Here is a 21,128-nt window from a genome sequence, read left to right on the forward strand (position 1 = left end):
GATAGGCATCGACTTAACGGGAGCAGTTACTATTAGAGAAAAAGCGGATAACCACAAAAAGGTGTACATAGCCTTATTTACATGCGCCGTCACTCGTCTGTACACATTGAAGTGGTTTCAGATACGTCAGCAAAAAGTTTCAGTTTTTCATTACGACGTTTTTTAGCAAGAAGAGGTAGCTGCAAAGTGATTTATTCAGATAATGCCAAGAATTTCTTCAGCACATGTGAAATAATTAAAGATGTTAAAAGAATCAAAGTAGAGCCAAGTGTGAGAGATTTCTTGACATCCAAAGAGGTCGCATGGAAATTCATACCTGAGCGTTCCCCATGGTTGGGAGGGTTTGGGGAACGTTTGATGAGAAGCATCAAGGAACCTCTGAAGAAAATCTTAGAGAGAGCATTACTGACTTTCGAAGAGCTCTCTACAATATTAACTGAACTCGAGTGTGTGCTAAATAATAGACCTATAACATACGAGAGCAACGAGCTGGGTGAACCTCGCCCGCTCACACCTTCACAGTTTTCATTGCCAGGACGTGGTACATTTAACTTTCCCGAGCATTTCTTGGAAATCTTTAATAAGGTATCCGACAAAGAGACTTTAACTAGGAGGAAGCTTTACCAATCTAAGCTCTTAAAATTAACATGGATCAAGTGGAAAGAACAATATTTACTCCATCTTAGAAATGCGCATAACTTTGCTAATCCTAAAACTGAGCGGAACATTAAGACTGGAGACGTTGTGTTCGTAGAAGGACCAAAACAATCCAAATTACTTTGGGACGTGGGTGTAATTGAAAACGTGATTATGGGAAGAGATGGACATGTTCGAGCGTGCCTCGTTCGCACGCCCAAAGAACAATTCAGAAGATCGATCCAGATGTTCCTCTCGAGATTTAATTTAGAACTTTTGATATTATTGAGTTTATTATATTATTAATTATTATGTTCATTTGTGGCATTGATATATACTAGTATAGATTATTCTTTTATATTATTCATTTATATATGTCGTACCATTTAGTATTAATCCATTATTAATTAATGTTGATGTTGTTATGTAAGTAAGTTTGTATACTCTTATTAAAGAGTACAGGTGGGGAGTGATGTAGAAAAAAGAGATAGAGGGCGCTGCGCCGCCCGTATGTTTAGCTAATTAAGAGTTTTCAGCAGAGAGGGTTGAGAGGTAGATGAGAGTGGTTGAGAGAAGTATAAACCAGTTATCCTGTAATCTGTATATAATATTTGTACATAGTCTTCTCTTCATTAAATAGATTTAGTTAAAGGAAAATGTCTTTGTTTGGCCAATAGAACACAAGAACCACCGATAATAGAAGATGTAAGTAAGTTATTACAACTGTAGCGAATTTACATTAATTTTGGAAATATAGATTCTACACATATTACAGTCAGTGAAGTTTGGAAACAATTTTTAATTTTAAACTGTGCAGAAATTATCGGCTCTTCCCCAAAACAAATGCGTCAATCGACTCTAAATGCTTCCTGGAAAGCTTTATTACCGGAAATGGTCAGTCAAAGGAAACTGTTGTTGAGCCAATTCAGGGTGAATGCAATAACATAATAAACCTTGCACACGAAGTAGGAAGCGATGGATAATAACAGCTCATGATATCAGATTCTAGAATTAGTTATGGAAAATAAAATAAACAAAGCCTATTTGATGACAGTTATATCCGAAATATTACCAATTGAAGATAATTCTGAAGATCTTTTACAATGAAGAAACCAAACACTTTAAAGTATAGAAAAATGTCTAGATATGGCGAAACAGATGGAATCTTACTTTTAATGAATCGCCTATCAAAAAATGTATGAAGATTTGCGAAGCAAAAGCAAGCTCTAATGGCAGTTTTTTTTTTTTTTTTTTTTTTTTTTTTTTTTTTTTTTTTACCTAAACCTACCGGAGGGACAGTGGAACTTTTCGATGAGACAAGCTCAGATCTTGAAATAAGACCAGTCAGACGTTCTCGAATAACTATAAAGTGATGATGAGGAATAAATTTGTGAGCATAACATTAGGGTTTTTTTTTTTTTTTTTTTATTTTGACTTGAAACCATAATCTTTTTAGTTTTATATATTTTTGAATTTTATTTAAACTTCTTTTATGAATATAAATTTAAAAACTTATGAGCCGTCAACAGGTATAATGATTAGCATTCGCTGACTGCCGTACCGAAGGGCCCGGGCTCGAATCCCACAGAAGACATGGATAAATGTATAGTGTCGGTGCGGCATTGCACTCTAAATATGTGGCGAGCCGAAAGTCCTATCGTGTGGATTGGTGGGAGACTCTCGGACCCGTCTCCCCGGGATGTTCGTACTATCACCTATAAGATGCGCTCTAGTTGCCTTGAACTAAAAAGCATCAGCTTTGTATAATAAACTTTATTGTTATTTTAAAAGATGAAATATTTAAGAGAAAAATTGCCTGCAGCGCAGTGCGGCTAAGAACGCTATTCTACTGAAACATAAACATGAACAACTGTTGCCACTCACACAAACTTAATAGTAAATAAAGCACGTTGCCAGTAACAAGATTATTGCAAAAATCATAACATAAAATTAAGCAGTGAGGAAATAAAATATACAAAGAAAAAAAGAAATGCAAATATTAAATATGCATCCAACATTAACTCCCACCCTTGCCATTGCATTAACAATAGATCATTCCCGATGCAATGGCAATGGTAAAAGTTTTACTATAGGTCTTTTAAAATAACCATTAACAGTTTTTACTGTAACAACTCTAACATTGCCATCCTTTCCTGGATGGATTTCAACAATTCGACCTAAAGGCCAAACACCAGGAGGCATGTTGTCCTCCTTAATTAATACAATATCACCTACAGACAAATTTGGAAGTTGTTGCTTCCATTTGTATCTTTGTTGTAAGGAATTTAAATACTCCTTATAATATCTCCTCCAAAAGCCTTGTTTCATTTGCTGTAATAATTCCCATCGTTTTAATAAAGTGGGTTTGGGAATATTAGAAAAATCCTGCTCTGGGATGCTAGTAATAACATCCCCAGTTAAAAAATGTGATGGAGTCAAAGCATCTAAATTACCTACATCATTGTGATTAGTTTTAGATAAGGGGCGTGAATTTAACACAGCTTCAATTTGAGTTAGTAAAGTAGTTAATTCTTCAAATGTTAACTTTGTCTCTCCTATCATTCTTTTCAAATGAAATTTTATGGACTTGATCCCTGATTCCCACAAACCACCAAAGTGGGGAGAAGCAGGTGGAATCATTTTCCATTCCATAGTATTTTCAGCCAAATAATTTAAAATCAATTCATTGCTGTTAAGTGAAAGTAGCAGAGTTTGCAATTCGGACAATTTTCTTTTTGCGCCAACAAAGTTCGTACCATTATCCGAAAATAAGTATCGAGGTGTACCACGCCTCGATACAAATCGCCTAAGAGCAGCAATGAAAGAATCTGCAGTTAAGTCGCTAACTACCTCAATATGGTAAGCTTTGGTAGCTAGACATACAAACAAAGCTATATAACCTTTAGTGGTCTTAAAGCAACGACCTTTGTAACATTTCAAAATTACAGGACCGGCATAATCAATACCTGTGCTAAAAAATGGTCTCTCAAGTGTTACTCTTTGTTTTGGCAAGTTTCCCATTAACTTATTATTAGACGACAATTTATATCTGTGACAAACAATACATTTATGGATAAAAGACTGAATAAGTTTCTTACCATTTACAATCCAATAGCTTTGCTTTAAAATGTTAGCTAGTAAACTGGGCCCTGCATGCATATAAGTTACATGATATTGTTTAACAAGCAACAAAGCAATCCTGTGTTGACCTGGTATAATTATGGGATGCTTAGCATTGAATGACAAGTCAGAATTTTGCAGCCTACCTCCCACCCGTAAAACACCATCATCATCTAGAAAAGGAAAAAGTGAGCTTAAAACACTTTTAGGACTTAAAGATGAATTATTTTTGAGATCCTTTATATCTTTATGGAAGTGCACAAACTGGATCCATTTAATGATCAACTTCATAGCTGCTTGCCTTTCATTAGATGAAGGTACTACTGCAGGACTTTTTAACCTATTATCTTCAGAACCAAAGACCCGTTCTTTGCACCTAGAAATAAATCTTAAACAAAAGGAAATTACATTAACTATTTTAGATAAAGAAGAACAGTTCTGAAATAAATTGTCCAGAGTGTCATTAGTCAAATAAGCTGTTGTACAAAAAATTGATTTTGTCCTTTGTTCAGTTAAGACAGTTGCATCACTGTTAGTCTCATTACTGACAGAACATTGTAGAGGCCACTTTGAACTGTCGAACGCTAAGAATGATGGCCCATGCCACCATAGGGATATGTTCGGTAGAACTTTAGGATCGATTCCTCTAGAAGGAAGATCGGCAGGATTCTGTTTCGACGAAATATAGCTCCACTAGACTAGAAGAGAAACACGCTAATGTGACAATCAAAACCGTGAAAAACAACCTTATATTTAGCGTAGGTATAATGAAACACTCAATCGATTTCGAGGGCAGCTAAAGGTCCCTCCTCATCAGGAGAAAGAAATACATAGAAAGAAGAAAATAGGAATCACAGAAACACGTGGTGCTTATCAGCACTGCACGTTGTTATAACTAGATTTTTAATCAGAGTGCACTGGCCGCCTACTTTTACTGAGCCAGGCTGTCTGATCAAGCATAAAGAAATATTAGCGAAGTTAAATATTTTAACTTCGGTTAAATATTTTAACTTCGCTAACCTTAGAGTCAGTCCAAGCGTGAAAGGAAATTTCAGTACTGGAGAAGGCTTTACGGACAGCTTTGATTAATCTGGCAAGGAGCAATGCACCTAGGAGTTCCAGTCTAGGTATGGACACTTGTTTAATGGGAGCAACTTTGGTTTTAGCAACCACCAAATTGACTTCATTTCTGTCGTGAGATGTTGGTTGAACACAGTAGATAACAGCAGCGTAAGCAGATTCTGACGCGTCACAAAAACCATGCAGATAGATGTGGTTAGACGTAGTTTGAAGCCACCTTGAAATTTTAACATTTTTGAGAGCCTTAAGATCTTCTTGAAGTCGCTGCAACTTCTCTTCCCATTCTTTAGGCAGTGGGGCATCCCAGTCAAGTTTTAAAAACCACAATTGCTGATAAAACATTTTCAACTTGACTGTACATGGTGATAGCAAGCCAAGAGGATCAAAGATTTTAGAAGATTGAGAAATGAACCTTCTTTTAGTAATTTCAGTCCCAAAATCCATAGAAATGTTAAATAAAAATACGTCTTCTGTAGAGTTCCAAAACAGCCCTAAAGTCTTGGCACATTCATCTGAGTGAACTTCCAGGTCATCTTCTTCATGATTATCAATGGATAAATTTTCGAGAAGCTTTGAGCAGTTTGATCTCCATTTCCTTAAATTAAATCCACGTTTCTCTAATAGCTGTGAAAGCTTAGAACATAGGTCAACTGCTTCCTCTAAATTGTTTGCTCCAGATAAACAATCATCTACATAGAAATCATTTTTAAGAACGGAAGATACATGAGGATGATCCTGTTCTGCATCCAAAGCAATTTGCCACAAACAGCGTGTTGCTAAAAATGGTGCAGATGCAGTGCCATAAGTAACTGTACATAATTTATATGTCTGCATTTTTGAATTAACAGATTCTCTCCAAACAATTTTTTGTAAATGTTGATCCTCATTATCTATTAAATCTGGCGGTACATTTTTTCGATGTCAGCAGAAAAAGCTGTTTTATGTATACGAAAGTTGAACAATATTGAAAATATATCTCGTTGTAGTGTTGCACCTACCCCTAAAACAGAGTTCAAAGAAACTGAATTTTTAGGTTTACATGAACCGTCAAATACTACACGAAGTTTAGTGGTAGAGCTACTCGGTTTAACAACAGCATGATGCGGTAGATAATATACTTGCTTATTTTCTTCATTCTCAACAACTGGAACCATATGATTTAAAGTTTCGTATTCTTGAATGAACTCCTTGTATTGCCTACCAAGTTCTTTATCTAAATCAAATTTTCTTTCCATGGATAGAAGACGAGAAATAGCCAAAGGTTTGGAGTCGCCTAACTCTTCAGCATTACTGAAAATGGGCAGTCGGACAACAAATCTGCCATTTCCGTTTACTCGATAATTTTCTTTAAAATGCTTCTCACAAAACTCTTCTTCAATCGTTGATTTCTGATTTTGGAACATTAATTCTTCCAACTCCCAAAAACGCTTAAGTGTTGCATCGACGTTATCCTCAATATGTAAACTAATGCGATTAACACTAATGGGATGCGGAGTATTGCCTTCTGTTTTAATTCTGCCTGATACAACCCAACCAAAAATAGTATTTTGCGCAATTACATTTTTATAGCCAACAATCTGCCCTGGCTGAAGCAGAGAAAAGAAATAGTCAGCTCCAATTATCATGTCTATTTGTTTGGGCGTACTGAAATTCGGATCTGCAAGATTAATTGAATTCAAATAATCAAGGTCCTTGCTATCAATCTTTACTGAAGGAAAATGCGAAGTTAATTTTTTAAGAATATATGCTTGTATTAAAACACCATTTTTTTTTCAACTCAGATTTCGGAAACAATTTTACATTTACATAACCACGAGTCAAAGCTGCTTCAGAATCACCAAGTCCCTTTACGCAAATACGGGCATTTTGTCTGCGTATATTTAATTGTCGAATAAATGATTCACTGATGAAAGAAGCTTCACTTCCACTGTCAATAAGAATGATACATTCGTGACCTTGACCAGCAGAATCGTAAATTATTACTGCCGCCGTTGGTAAAAATGAAGTACTCTGACCCTGAATAGAAAAACTCGAAATATTATTTTGTTCGTCTGAATTAGAAATTTGTTCATCAGATGGAGATGAATTTGACACAACTACGTTATTACTTTTAATATCTTCATGCAGTAAAGTATGGTGTTTTGCTTTGCAAATAGAACACACATTCTGCGATTAACAAAATTTTAATTGATGATTTCCGAAACAATTGAAGCATAATAAATTCTTGCGAATGATATTTTTCCTAGTCGTAATATCTGCACCTTTAAATTTATAACACTTTGATAAAAAATGACAACCATTGCAATGCTGACATTTTAGAACAGAATTTTTATTATTATGTGAAACATTCTTCGAAACAGAGCACTGATTTTTATGCGATACTCGCTTTTCATTATTATGAGTGTTTAACATTTCAAGTGAAACACACCTTGAGTTTAAGAATTCCAAAAAACATTCTAAGGTAGGAAATGCTTCTTCACCATTTTTTTGTGACCATAAATGGCGCGTTTCCGGATCGACTTTTTCTAACAAAAAATAAATTAGCCAAACATCTCTAGACGAAGCCTTTTCGCCAAGAGATTTTAATCCACGGATAACTTCATCAGATGTATCAGATAGTTTTCTTAGATTAACAGAATCAGCGCTAGTAATTTTGGGTTGCTCAAGAAATGTTCTGACAAGCGACATTACAATTTGATTTTTTCTATCATAACGATTCATCAATTTGTCCTAAGCCTCATCGTATGTAGTTTCGGAAATCGGAATGTGCTTAATAATAGCAGCTGGTTCGTCTTTTTAAAGTCCTATCAAATATTGGAATTTCTGAATTTTCGCTAATGACTGATTGGTATGAACTGTCGCCATGTACAGATCTTTAAAATTAAGCCAATCGGTATATTTACCATTGAAACTCGGAATGTTTAAACGCGGAAGTTTAAAGCTAGCCTCAACTGCAGTGGGATTTGAAATCAAAACATTTCTGGCCGTTACGGATTCAATGGCGGATTGATACATTACTTTCGTTTCAAAATATTTAGCTTCGAATTCAGCAATTTCAGAAGCTTCTTCGGGTAAAGCAGCATCATATTGATCAAATTCTTTAAATATTTGTTCAATTCTTTCTAATCGTGCTTTTAATTCCGTTAAACTTAACTGATTACTGAAACTATTGTGAAGCCGCGTTAGGGTAGATTTCGTTCGTCCTCTTAATCTTTTAAGATCAGATTCACTTAATTCTGTCATTATTACCATGAATAATGATTAATAATCACAAATAACTTCAACAAGATACCAGCAAAAAAATATTTTCGCTTATCTTTCTGACGTCACGCAGACGATTCGCAGTACCAGTACTCAAAAGTTCGTTAAACACAGTTCTAAAGCATATAATAATAACACATTAAATAGCATTAAATGCCTCACCTGGGGAACCAAATAGTTTTTTTTATTATTATTATTTTTTTTTTTATTTTGACTTGAAACCATAATCTTTTTAGTTTTATATATTTTTGAATTTTATTTAAACTTCTTTTATGAATATAAATTTAAAAACTTATGAGCCGTCAACAGGTATAATGATTAGCATTCGCTGACTGCCGTACCGAAGGGCCCGGGCTCGAATCCCAGAGAAGACATGGATAAATGTATAGTGTCGGTGCGGCATTGCACTCTAAATATGTGGCGAGCCGAAAGTCCTATCGTGTGGATTGGTGGGAGACTCTCGGACCCGTCTCCCCGGGATGTTCGTACTATCACCTATAAGATGCGCTCCTTGCCACGAGGTATTTCTGACGTGGGCATATTCTGATGCTATTGTCAAATAAGTGAGATAAGTCACAAACAAAAAATCATGAAAATATTTTACCACAAAAGGCATTTTTTTCTTTTTAGAAACAAATCCCAGTTTTAATAATAAGTTGGTATCTCCATCACGACGCGGTATTTTTGAGGAACATATCTACCGCGTTATAGGAGGCCTACCTATTATTACCTTCGTACCTGAATAAAATTATCCTCACTTTGCAACGCTTTATTTATACAAAGCTTTGCATTCTTGAAACCTGTGCCACATTTCTTTAAAACCATTACATTCTTGAAACATGTGTAATAATTCATATTACTAGCAACAGCGATACTCAGCTATTTTATTTATGCAGCGTTATGCTTTGAGAATGTATTAGTAACTCCTATGTCGAGGTATGTCACCCAACAATCCTCCACCTCCTCGATGGATGCGTGAAGTGCGTTGAATGTCCCTAGTTATCCGACGTAATAGTTGTAATTTAGCCAAGCTGAGTGGGTACATCATTCATTGCGTCGAAATGCAGCATTTCTGAAGTGCCTCAACTCCCACGATGACATTCTGACAGTACTCCTCACCGCGGTTCAAAGCCGCTACTCATCTAATTATTCATCCTATTCCTCTGCGCATTACCTGCGTGCAGGAGGATAAGGTATGTAAGCTGACTTGAACGTTACGAATGATCGAATTTACATTCAAACTTTGTACTCTTGCTGAAGTGTAAAGAGCGGTCGCATTTTCGTTTTAAAACAAACAAAGCATCGCTTAAAAGAATAGGACAAACCTAAGATTTTATCATGTAATTAATATTCATATAAAATTAAAATTTTCATTTAAATATTATTCATATACCGTGTATTTTCTATGACTTTGCCTTCGAAATTCAGCTACTGCTGCCAACGCTTGAAAGTCGAATTTAAAATCACTGTATAAATATAGCTTTACAGTAGTGGCCAAAATTGTGGACACTTTGGAAAATTTTTATGTTTTTGAACTTTGTATGCTTATAGAAAACGTTACGTTTCACAAAATGCAAACTTGTATATATCATTTTAAAGAGAATTTATTACTGAATTCAATAAAAAACACAAAATTCAATTATTTGCAATACAAAAAAGTTAAACAATAATAGTTATCGATATACATTAGATAGTGATGATTGCAGTGAGTTATCAGTACTTAGTAGGGTACCCTTTATTTTTGATTACAGCTTCACATCGACGTTTTATTGAGCTGACAAGAGTTTTAAGCTCTTCTTTCGTTATTACATGATGCCAGGAAACAATTATAGCCTCAATTAATTCCCTTTTATTTGATGGGCGCCTCATTCGCACAAGAGTTTTCAAACGGTGCCACAAATTTTCGATAGGATTGAGGTCAGGACTGTTTCCTGGCCATGACAACAATTTAATGCTCTTTGTACGAAACCACTCATTCGATAGTTTGGCCGTGTGGCAAGGAGCAGAATCCTGCTGAAAAATAAACGAAGCATTGTTGGAAATGAGATCTCTGATGGAAGGTAGAAGTTTTGGTTCTAGAATATTGTCAATGTATTTTCTGGCATTCAGTGTCCCATCGATGACATGAAGACGACCAATACCATCTGCTGACATGCATGACCAAATCATAACACTAAGTGGGTTCTTTACAGGTGCTTGAATGCAGTCAGGATGTAGCTCTTCTCCTATTCTACGTCTTACATATATTCGCCCATCACTACCGAATAACGATATCTTAGTTTCATCACTCCATATAACTTGTGAGCACTGATCATCTGTCCAATTAATGTGTTCCTTTGTCCACTGTAGTCTTTTTTTTTTTTTTTTTTTTTTTTTCGTTGCTGAAAATTAAGATAAGGCTTTTTTCGTAGAATTCTACCTCTCAGTCCAACATCTGTTAATCTTCTCCTGATTGTTCTAGAACTGACAGAAACACCAGCCTCATTCAGATCACTTCTGATGGCCGCTGATGCCATTTTTCTATCTTGGAGACATAGTATTTTTATTCTTCTGTCATCAATAGATGTGGTGCACCTTTTTCGGGCTTTTCCTTCTTTTTTTTTTTTTTTTTTTTTTTTAAATTTGTCTCCTGATATCGTAAACTAAACTTTCGGACTCCAGATGTAGTCACTGAACCACCCACCTGTCTTGCAATTTCAGCATAGGAAAGACCACTTTCTCGTAACACAATAATATTACATCTCTTTCTAGGTGTCCAATCTACTCTTTTATTTGATGTCATTGCTTCTTGACTAAATATTAAAAATTTTTACAAAAATTTCTACCTGTAATTGCAGTGTATAAGAAACAGGTCCTCCTTCTACAGAACAAAGCAAAATAATGAATTGTTTCAAGTGTAAACATGATGTCAGCTTCTACTGGCAGTTACTAACATTTGATTGGTTCTCAGAACAAGAAGAGTGATTGGCCAGGAAAGCTACACATTACAAACCACTTCATAACTGTGTTTTTTTATTTATATTAAAGTACATATAACTTTTTTGTATTGCAAATAATTGAATTTTGTGTTTTGTATTGAATTCAGTAGTAAATTCTCTTTAAAATGATATATACAAATTTGCATTTTGCAAAACGTAACATTTTCTATAAGCATACATAGTTCAAAAACATAAAAATTTCCAAAAGTGTCCACAATTTTGGCCACCACTGTATAAATGGCCAAACATGTGAATAACCAATTGTCTAAGTTAGCTATAAGATAAAAGCCAATACACTCTCAGTTTCCATTCCATAAATACGAGAAACAGCACTGTAGAAGGAACAGGCATTTTTAGCCCCAAAAGTTTCTCGATTTTCCCAACTTTGAACCATATGTATCATTTGTCCCTTCGGTTATAGCAGCGTTTCTCAACAGGGGCCTCCATGGATCCTCGGGGGTCCACAAATGCTTTGAGGGTGCCTACAAAAAATATGTGTATTTCAGAATCAATAATATGAACTAGAGTTAGAAATGCAATTACTCTAGAGTAATTGCATTTATAATAATGAACTAGAGTAATTAGTTCGTTATTATAATTTCATAATAATGAACTAGAGTACTTTTATAATCATGAACTAGAGTAATTACATTATTATAAAATATTATTAATAAAATAACAGTAATATTTGGTTGGCAAGATGTTGGCGTATAATTTTTTCATACTGTGAAAAGTAGCGATAGTAGCAATCAATATCTATATTTGTTATCTGAATAGTCAAGCAGCTGGTTGAAGATGAAACAACAGTTTTCTTCCGTTCCTTAAGAACTTTCCTTCACAACAAATTCTGAAGAAGGCCATTTCTCAGTAGATAAATATAACCAATCAGGGCCCTCCCAGCATTTTGACTGTATCATTTTCTTCGCAGAATATCCTCTGCTTGGAAGATCAAGTGGCTTTAAGTTCCTGGCACATGTCTCCATTGCTCTTTGGTAGTCAGCGTCCTGATTTCAGATATTCGATTTTGAACAAAGGTTCCCCACGCTTCTTCTCTTTTAATCCAAGTAATAACAGTAGTGGAGTCCGTCCAAAAATAAACTTCTTCATGTAATTCACACAATTATAGAAACAAGGTCAGAAGCAATTGTGACTGCTAGCAACTCTAGTCTAGAGAAGTTTTTTTTTTTTTTTTTTTTTCTTTCAAGTTTGGGGAAATTCTGGATTTAGCACTTAACAACTGTACACTACGAAAAAAAAAAGTTCTACTGGGCCGATAAGACGAGATTCAAATTGCGTTTTTCATGTCTCAAAAGTGCGACTTAGGATATGTATTATATTTAAATATAGCATTGTTCTATTATAGGTATTTTGACACAAAATCGGACTTTTTCTGAACTAACATGCCAACATTTTACAATATTTCCATTCTACGACTCGAATTATGGCAAATTGCGGTGTTTTGTAAAAATCGCATGAGTAAGACACAATAACACGCCGAATAAATACTAATTCAGAAGTCAAACAACAAAAATCAGCGTTAATTTGCAAAATTTTCACAGGACTAGTTTCGATGGTTTTACCGAACCATCATCTTCAGCTGCAAAACCGCAAATGAACAAGATAGGAAATAATGCTTAGATAAGATAAGAAAGCCTGGACAAGAATAAGCAAGTGGCGCCATCTGTTGGCGAAACCAGAACTAAAACATAATTTCTCTCAAAGCCGAAGGCAAATTTGGATTGGAATTAGGATCGTTAACTAGAACAGAAAGATTTTTATGAATGTGAAATGCCTCTAGAAAATCCAGTTCTCCAATGGAAGATGTTTTTTGAATAATTTTGGCAGCAGAAAAATTGAAAGTGTGATTTTCGGACCAACAATGTTGAGCAACAGAAGACTTCTGTGTTTCCTTTTTTCTAACATATGCTTCATGTTCTTTGACACGAAATTTTAAGGCTCTCTTAGTTTGGCCAATGTAAATTAAACCGCACTGGCAAGGAATCCTATAAATACCCCAGGAATTCATATCCGGAATGGGGTCCTTGAGTATAGAAGTTGGAATTTTATTGATGGGAGAGTAAACAACCCGAAAGTTAAATTTCTGCAAAATATGTGCAACTTTATAGCTAATTGATGGAAAGAAGGGAATGACAACAGAATTTTTATAATCTCCTAAAATAAGAGTGTGGCTTTTGGTGTGTTGAGATGAGAATTTTTTAACTGCTTGATTAATAATGTTCGGTGAAAAGCCCCTGTCAATAGCTATTGCTTTTAAATAATTTAGTTCTTCATCAAGGGCCAGTTTGGAGGAGCAAACTTGAAGAGCACGGAAAACATAGGAATAAAATGAAGCTAACTTTTGTTTAGTCGGATGACATGATTTAAAGTGTGGTGGAAGGCAAACCGATGAAGGTTTACGGTAAACTGTAGTACTGAAGTTGGATGTGTTACGTGTGACCAGAATGTCGAGAAACGGAAGAGAATTGCAAGTCTCAAGTTCAAAAGTGAACTGAATAGCAGAATCAATAGAATTCATTGTTGAAAGAACTCTATTTAAATCATCTTTATTACCTTCAAACAGGGTAAAAGTATCGTCTACGTAGCGGAACCATGCCGGGAAGTTTAAAGTTTCAAACAATTTTGATTCATAATAATGCATGTAGATATCAGCCAGGATGGGACTGAGGGGGCTTCCCATGGCTAATCCCTCAGTTTGCTTGTAATATTTATTTTGGAAAACAAAATGTGTTTGTTTCAAACAGAGTTGAGTGAGAGAAATTAGCTCATCAATTTCGATGCAAGAGAAATGAAATTCGCGAAGTCTGGTTTCTAGACATCTTAATGCACCCTCCACTGGGACATTGGTGAATAATGATTTTACATCAAAAGAAACCATGAGTAAATTACGAGGAGAAATGTTTTTAACCTTTTTTACAAACTCTATTGAATTTTTTATGGTGTAAATGTTATTGTCTAATAGAGTGGAAAATCTAGAAACTAAATATTTAGCTAATGGATACGAGGCAGTACCTAAATTTGATACAATAGGGCGGAAAGGAATACCACTTTTATGAATTTTGGGAAGAGCATATAATCTGGCACAATTCGCAACAGATGGGATAAGCGAATGTTTTAAGTTGCTTGAAATGATTTGCGAAGATTTGATCGCAGTTTTTATTTTGGATAAGTCCGAAGGTGAAGGATCTTTAGGGATCGGATTATATGGTCCTTCGTTTAAGAGTTTAGTGACACCATCGATGTAAGTGTTCTTATCCATGACGACTATCTGGCCACCTTTGTCGGCCTTTGAAATGACAATATCCGGGTTAGAATGAATCTCGCGCATTGTAGCTCTTTCTCTCGCAGTTAGATTTGGTTTCAAAGGTTTATTATTGAATTTCACATTATGAGCGATAAGATGCCTAATCATTTCTTTCTGTGAATCTGAAACTTTACTGAACTTGAAAGCTTTTTCGATAGGAGCCAAAATCTTTGGAATCGAGGGTTTACAGGTTTGTGAGAAGTTAAAATTATATTTTAGAATTCTCTCTTGTTCTTCTGAAAGACTAACATTAGAAATATTAACTATTGGCTTGATGTTTACAATGGGAAGATTTTTTGAACTACTTGAACTGGAAGACTGTAAAAGAAGTTTTTCGAATTTAACTGCAAGGGTGTTTTTATGACGGTTAACTGCATTCTCCGTTCTAGACCAAGACTTTTGTTCAAGGGCAGTGAATTTTGGATATGTTTTAGCGAGTTCCAGATGAAGCTTATAGAGTTCATGTTCAATTTTGGACAATTGTTGACGTGTATCCCTTATCACGGACCGAAGTAAGGCAAGTTTGCAATTTAACAGAATTCTTGAAACGCGACTCGAAGGTTTTTGATTAGATTTGATTTGAATAAAATTGGGGATCAATTTTTTACATTTACATTTAAGTAAAAAGTCAAGATGATTCAGGAATTTTTGCCGTTTCAGGCGTAATTTAGTGAAACGATTAACGGATGAAGGCATGATAAACAATGCAGAAAATCAAACTAAATTATCTGAGCAATAATAAAGTACACACAAAATAGCAGAAAAATCCCTCACTGAAATGAATAGAAAACAAAATGTTTGTAAGCAAAATGCATGAAATCAGACAACCAAAGCACAATATCCAAATGTACAAAACATAAACATAACTTGAAAATTGCAAAAATGTACTCACCGAAACTCCTACAATCACAAAATGGCGGCCACACCACGTGCAAAAAAGAAAGCAAAATGTAAGCCTGTTTGGGGCTTCTATAATTAAGACACAATAACACGCCGAATAAATACTAATTCAGAAGTCAAACAACAAAAATCAGCGTTAATTTGCAAAATTTTCACAGGACTAGTTTCGATGGTTTTACCGAACCATCATCTTCAGCTGCAAAACCGCAAATGAACAAGATAGGAAATAATGCTTAGATAAGATAAGAAAGCCTGGACAAGAATAAGCAAGTGGCGCCATCTGTTGGCGAAACCAGAACTAAAACATAATTTCTCTCAAAGCCGAAGGCAAATTTGGATTGGAATTAGGATCGTTAACTAGAACAGAAAGATTTTTATGAATGTGAAATGCCTCTAGAAAATCCAGTTCTCCAATGGAAGATGTTTTTTGAATAATTTTGGCAGCAGAAAAATTGAAAGTGTGATTTTCGGACCAACAATGTTGAGCAACAGAAGACTTCTGTGTTTCCTTTTTTCTAACATATGCTTCATGTTCTTTGACACGAAATTTTAAGGCTCTCTTAGTTTGGCCAATGTAAATTAAACCGCACTGGCAAGGAATCCTATAAATACCCCAGGAATTCATATCCGGAATGGGGTCCTTGAGTATAGAAGTTGGAATTTTATTGATGGGAGAGTAAACAACCCGAAAGTTAAATTTCTGCAAAATATGTGCAACTTTATAGCTAATTGATGGAAAGAAGGGAATGACAACAGAATTTTTATAATCTCCTAAAATAAGAGTGTGGCTTTTGGTGTGTTGAGATGAGAATTTTTTAACTGCTTGATTAATAATGTTCGGTGAAAAGCCCCTGTCAATAGCTATTGCTTTTAAATAATTTAGTTCTTCATCAAGGGCCAGTTTGGAGGAGCAAACTTGAAGAGCACGGAAAACATAGGAATAAAATGAAGCTAACTTTTGTTTAGTCGGATGACATGATTTAAAGTGTGGTGGAAGGCAAACCGATGAAGGTTTACGGTAAACTGTAGTACTGAAGTTGGATGTGTTACGTGTGACCAGAATGTCGAGAAACGGAAGAGAATTGCAAGTCTCAAGTTCAAAAGTGAACTGAATAGCAGAATCAATAGAATTCATTGTTGAAAGAACTCTATTTAAATCATCTTTATTACCTTCAAACAGGGTAAAAGTATCGTCTACGTAGCGGAACCATGCCGGGAAGTTTAAAGTTTCAAACAATTTTGATTCATAATAATGCATGTAGATATCAGCCAGGATGGGACTGAGGGGGCTTCCCATGGCTAATCCCTCAGTTTGCTTGTAATATTTATTTTGGAAAACAAAATGTGTTTGTTTCAAACAGAGTTGAGTGAGAGAAATTAGCTCATCAATTTCGATGCAAGAGAAATGAAATTCGCGAAGTCTGGTTTCTAGACATCTTAATGCACCCTCCACTGGGACATTGGTGAATAATGATTTTACATCAAAAGAAACCATGAGTAAATTACGAGGAGAAATGTTTTTAACCTTTTTTACAAACTCTATTGAATTTTTTATGGTGTAAATGTTATTGTCTAATAGAGTGGAAAATCTAGAAACTAAATATTTAGCTAATGGATACGAGGCAGTACCTAAATTTGATACAATAGGGCGGAAAGGAATACCACTTTTATGAATTTTGGGAAGAGCATATAATCTGGCACAATTCGCAACAGATGGGATAAGCGAATGTTTTAAGTTGCTTGAAATGATTTGCGAAGATTTGATCGCAGTTTTTATTTTGGATAAGTCCGAAGGTGAAGGATCTTTAGGGATCGGATTATATGGTCCTTCGTTTAAGAGTTTAGTGACACCATCGATGTAAGTGTTCTTATCCATGACGACTATCTGGCCACCTTTGTCGGCCTTTGAAATGACAATATCCGGGTTAGAATGAATCTCGCGCATTGTAGCTCTTTCTCTCGCAGTTAGATTTGGTTTCAAAGGTTTATTATTGAATTTCACATTATGAGCGATAAGATGCCTAATCATTTCTTTCTGTGAATCTGAAACTTTACTGAACTTGAAAGCTTTTTCGATAGGAGCCAAAATCTTTGGAATCGAGGGTTTACAGGTTTGTGAGAAGTTAAAATTATATTTTAGAATTCTCTCTTGTTCTTCTGAAAGACTAACATTAGAAATATTAACTATTGGCTTGATGTTTACAATGGGAAGATTTTTTGAACTACTTGAACTGGAAGACTGTAAAAGAAGTTTTTCGAATTTAACTGCAAGGGTGTTTTTATGACGGTTAACTGCATTCTCCGTTCTAGACCAAGACTTTTGTTCAAGGGCAGTGAATTTTGGATATGTTTTAGCGAGTTCCAGATGAAGCTTATAGAGTTCATGTTCAATTTTGGACAATTGTTGACGTGTATCCCTTATCACGGACCGAAGTAAGGCAAGTTTGCAATTTAACAGAATTCTTGAAACGCGACTCGAAGGTTTTTGATTAGATTTGATTTGAATAAAATTGGGGATCAATTTTTTACATTTACATTTAAGTAAAAAGTCAAGATGATTCAGGAATTTTTGCCGTTTCAGGCGTAATTTAGTGAAACGATTAACGGATGAAGGCATGATAAACAATGCAGAAAATCAAACTAAATTATCTGAGCAATAATAAAGTACACACAAAATAGCAGAAAAATCCCTCACTGAAATGAATAGAAAACAAAATGTTTGTAAGCAAAATGCATGAAATCAGACAACCAAAGCACAATATCCAAATGTACAAAACATAAACATAACTTGAAAATTGCAAAAATGTACTCACCGAAACTCCTACAATCACAAAATGGCGGCCACACCACGTGCAAAAAAGAAAGCAAAATGTAAGCCTGTTTGGGGCTTCTATAATTAAGACACAATAACACGCCGAATAAATACTAATTCAGAAGTCAAACAACAAAAATCAGCGTTAATTTGCAAAATTTTCACAGGACTAGTTTCGATGGTTTTACCGAACCATCATCTTCAGCTGCAAAACCGCAAATGAACAAGATAGGAAATAATGCTTAGATAAGATAAGAAAGCCTGGACAAGAATAAGCAAGTGGCGCCATCTGTTGGCGAAACCAGAACTAAAACATAATTTCTCTCAAAGCCGAAGGCAAATTTGGATTGGAATTAGGATCGTTAACTAGAACAGAAAGATTTTTATGAATGTGAAATGCCTCTAGAAAATCCAGTTCTCCAATGGAAGATGTTTTTTGAATAATTTTGGCAGCAGAAAAATTGAAAGTGTGATTTTCGGACCAACAATGTTGAGCAACAGAAGACTTCTGTGTTTCCTTTTTTCTAACATATGCTTCATGTTCTTTGACACGAAATTTTAAGGCTCTCTTAGTTTGGCCAATGTAAATTAAACCGCACTGGCAAGGAATCCTATAAATACCCCAGGAATTCATATCCGGAATGGGGTCCTTGAGTATAGAAGTTGGAATTTTATTGATGGGAGAGTAAACAACCCGAAAGTTAAATTTCTGCAAAATATGTGCAACTTTATAGCTAATTGATGGAAAGAAGGGAATGACAACAGAATTTTTATAATCTCCTAAAATAAGAGTGTGGCTTTTGGTGTGTTGAGATGAGAATTTTTTAACTGCTTGATTAATAATGTTCGGTGAAACCATCGAAACTAGTCCTGTGAAAATTTTGCAAATTAACGCTGATTTTTGTTGTTTGACTTCTGAATTAGTATCGCATGAGTAGTTTTTAAAAAATTAGCTCTCAAAATTTTAGCTGCTCAATGTTAATTGAATTTGATGTATATTTATTAATATGTCTTTTTTATTAAACTTATTTGATTCTTCCTTTGATATTTCAAAATTTAGGTTCATTCTAAATAAAATTCGCCTATTTTTCATGATTTATTTTTAAAATTTGTATTTTAAAATAATTTTTATAAATTTTTCGAAAACATTCTTTTAATTATAATCTATAAAATTTCACCATCCTCTTAAATTAAATGTAATCCTACTTGCAAAAAATTAGATTTTTATTCAAAATTTCCGAAGATATACGTGAGTTTATATATCGGCGCGTTTTGAAATTTGGCATATTTGTTGAACGCGATAACATCAAATGTAGTTTAGGCACTTTGTTAAAATTATTTGAAAGTAAAAACGATGTGCTTTTTTTTTCCGCTCCCGCCCAATGGAAGGGAAAGAAAAATAGGTTGCCATATATTAAGAAGTTCGCCAAGTGAATTATTCTTGGCTATTAAATCTCCTCTCATTCTCGGAACTGAATTACAGAAAAAGTAAAGGAAGAGATGCCCGCCATCTAGTGGCAAGAATATGACAAAGACAGTGAGATAAATAATGTGGAGGACTCGCAATTCACCTTTGGACACTTCCTCTATAATATTTTTCTCTAACCACTCTTCAAACATCTTTCCGTATGATTCAAACAGTCCTTCTGTTTCAAGACTCTTTACAACCAACCTTGTGTAGTCTTTTCTCAGAAAGCCCAAGGTTATCAGGAAGTGGGAGATGACCTTCAATCCAAGGTAAATTCACTAAAAACCTTTCATTTTCTATCTTAACTGTGTCCAAGAAATGTTGTTTTGCTGCTTCTTGTAATTCAATCGCTGTTTTCTTTTCAGATGGGTCAGTGATACCCAGAGAGTCTAAAGTCCACAATTCTGAAATGCAAGTACTAGTTGTGAGCATTGAAGTAATTAATAAACCTGAACTCTCATTATTTGTGCAACCAATGACTGTCCAACCCAACTTTGTTTCAATTGCAGTAAGTCCGCTATTTAGTTGCAGATGGTTTCCTGTGATTAACTTCCCCACAATATCTGCTCTGATGAGAACTTCAATCTGACCATCTAAATCTTCTGTTAGATGAATGACAGAGTGTCCAAGTTCTTTAAAGTGTGGCCCTCGCTTGTTTGCTAATATTGTGCCACCAAATCACTGCTTGTCTAAGTTCTTCAAAATGGCAACTATAGTCCTCTGTTAAGCTTGACAAGTATATTGTGAACACATCATGCTGGCAGGTCGACGTATTGGAGCCATCGAACAAGACATACTGTAGATACTCTTTTCATTCGGAACCGTACTTCATTTCTTCCGCCGTTGTCTTGAGAATATATGATCGCTGAGATCCAGAATCTATTACTGCTCGAGCTTTACATTTAATATTTTCCTCCTTACTAGCAGTTTCTGTAAAAAACACTGAAAAATTTAGACAAGTTGGCTAAGGCTTCATCATGCTTTATCATTGGTTTGCACAGTTCATCATTTTTATTAATCACAGAAGAATTATGTTTTTGTGACAAAGTTCTGCGCAAAAATAAATGGTGGTTTTTCCACACAATTGGCAATTCATTTTCGAGTGGCGTGTTTTCACCCCATATCCATCTTTTAAATACAGGAAACAACAATGGGCCTTTTCAACAGCTCTTTGTTTTTCTTGTAATGTTAAGAGCTCTTTTACAGTTTCATGATTTATGTTCCTCAGAACAAAATATGCAAAGTTTACTATTTAGATTCGATGTCAAAAGTTCTGTTGCTGATGATATGCTGGGTTGAATTTTCCTTTCAATAATTTCTTGATGGTTATTAAAATAGTTTGTTTTTTTACACTGGTGAGTGGCAATCAAAATTCTCTCCTCCCCCTCCACTTCATCTTGAAGAAAACCAAGAAGGCAGTCTAGATCATTAGTAGGCATTATCTTTAATCAAAGAGGACATTACTTTGGAGGATTCTTCCTTCAATTGTCGATTCTAAACCGTTCCCATGCTTTTTAAGTTTCATTCATCAGAGCTGACTCAACAAGAGGG

Source organism: Stegodyphus dumicola, chromosome 2, assembly GCF_044657685.1.
Source record: "Stegodyphus dumicola isolate Sdum_Otavi_A_Nest chromosome 2, ASM4465768v1".
Taxonomy (NCBI): Eukaryota; Metazoa; Arthropoda; class Arachnida; order Araneae; family Eresidae; genus Stegodyphus; species Stegodyphus dumicola.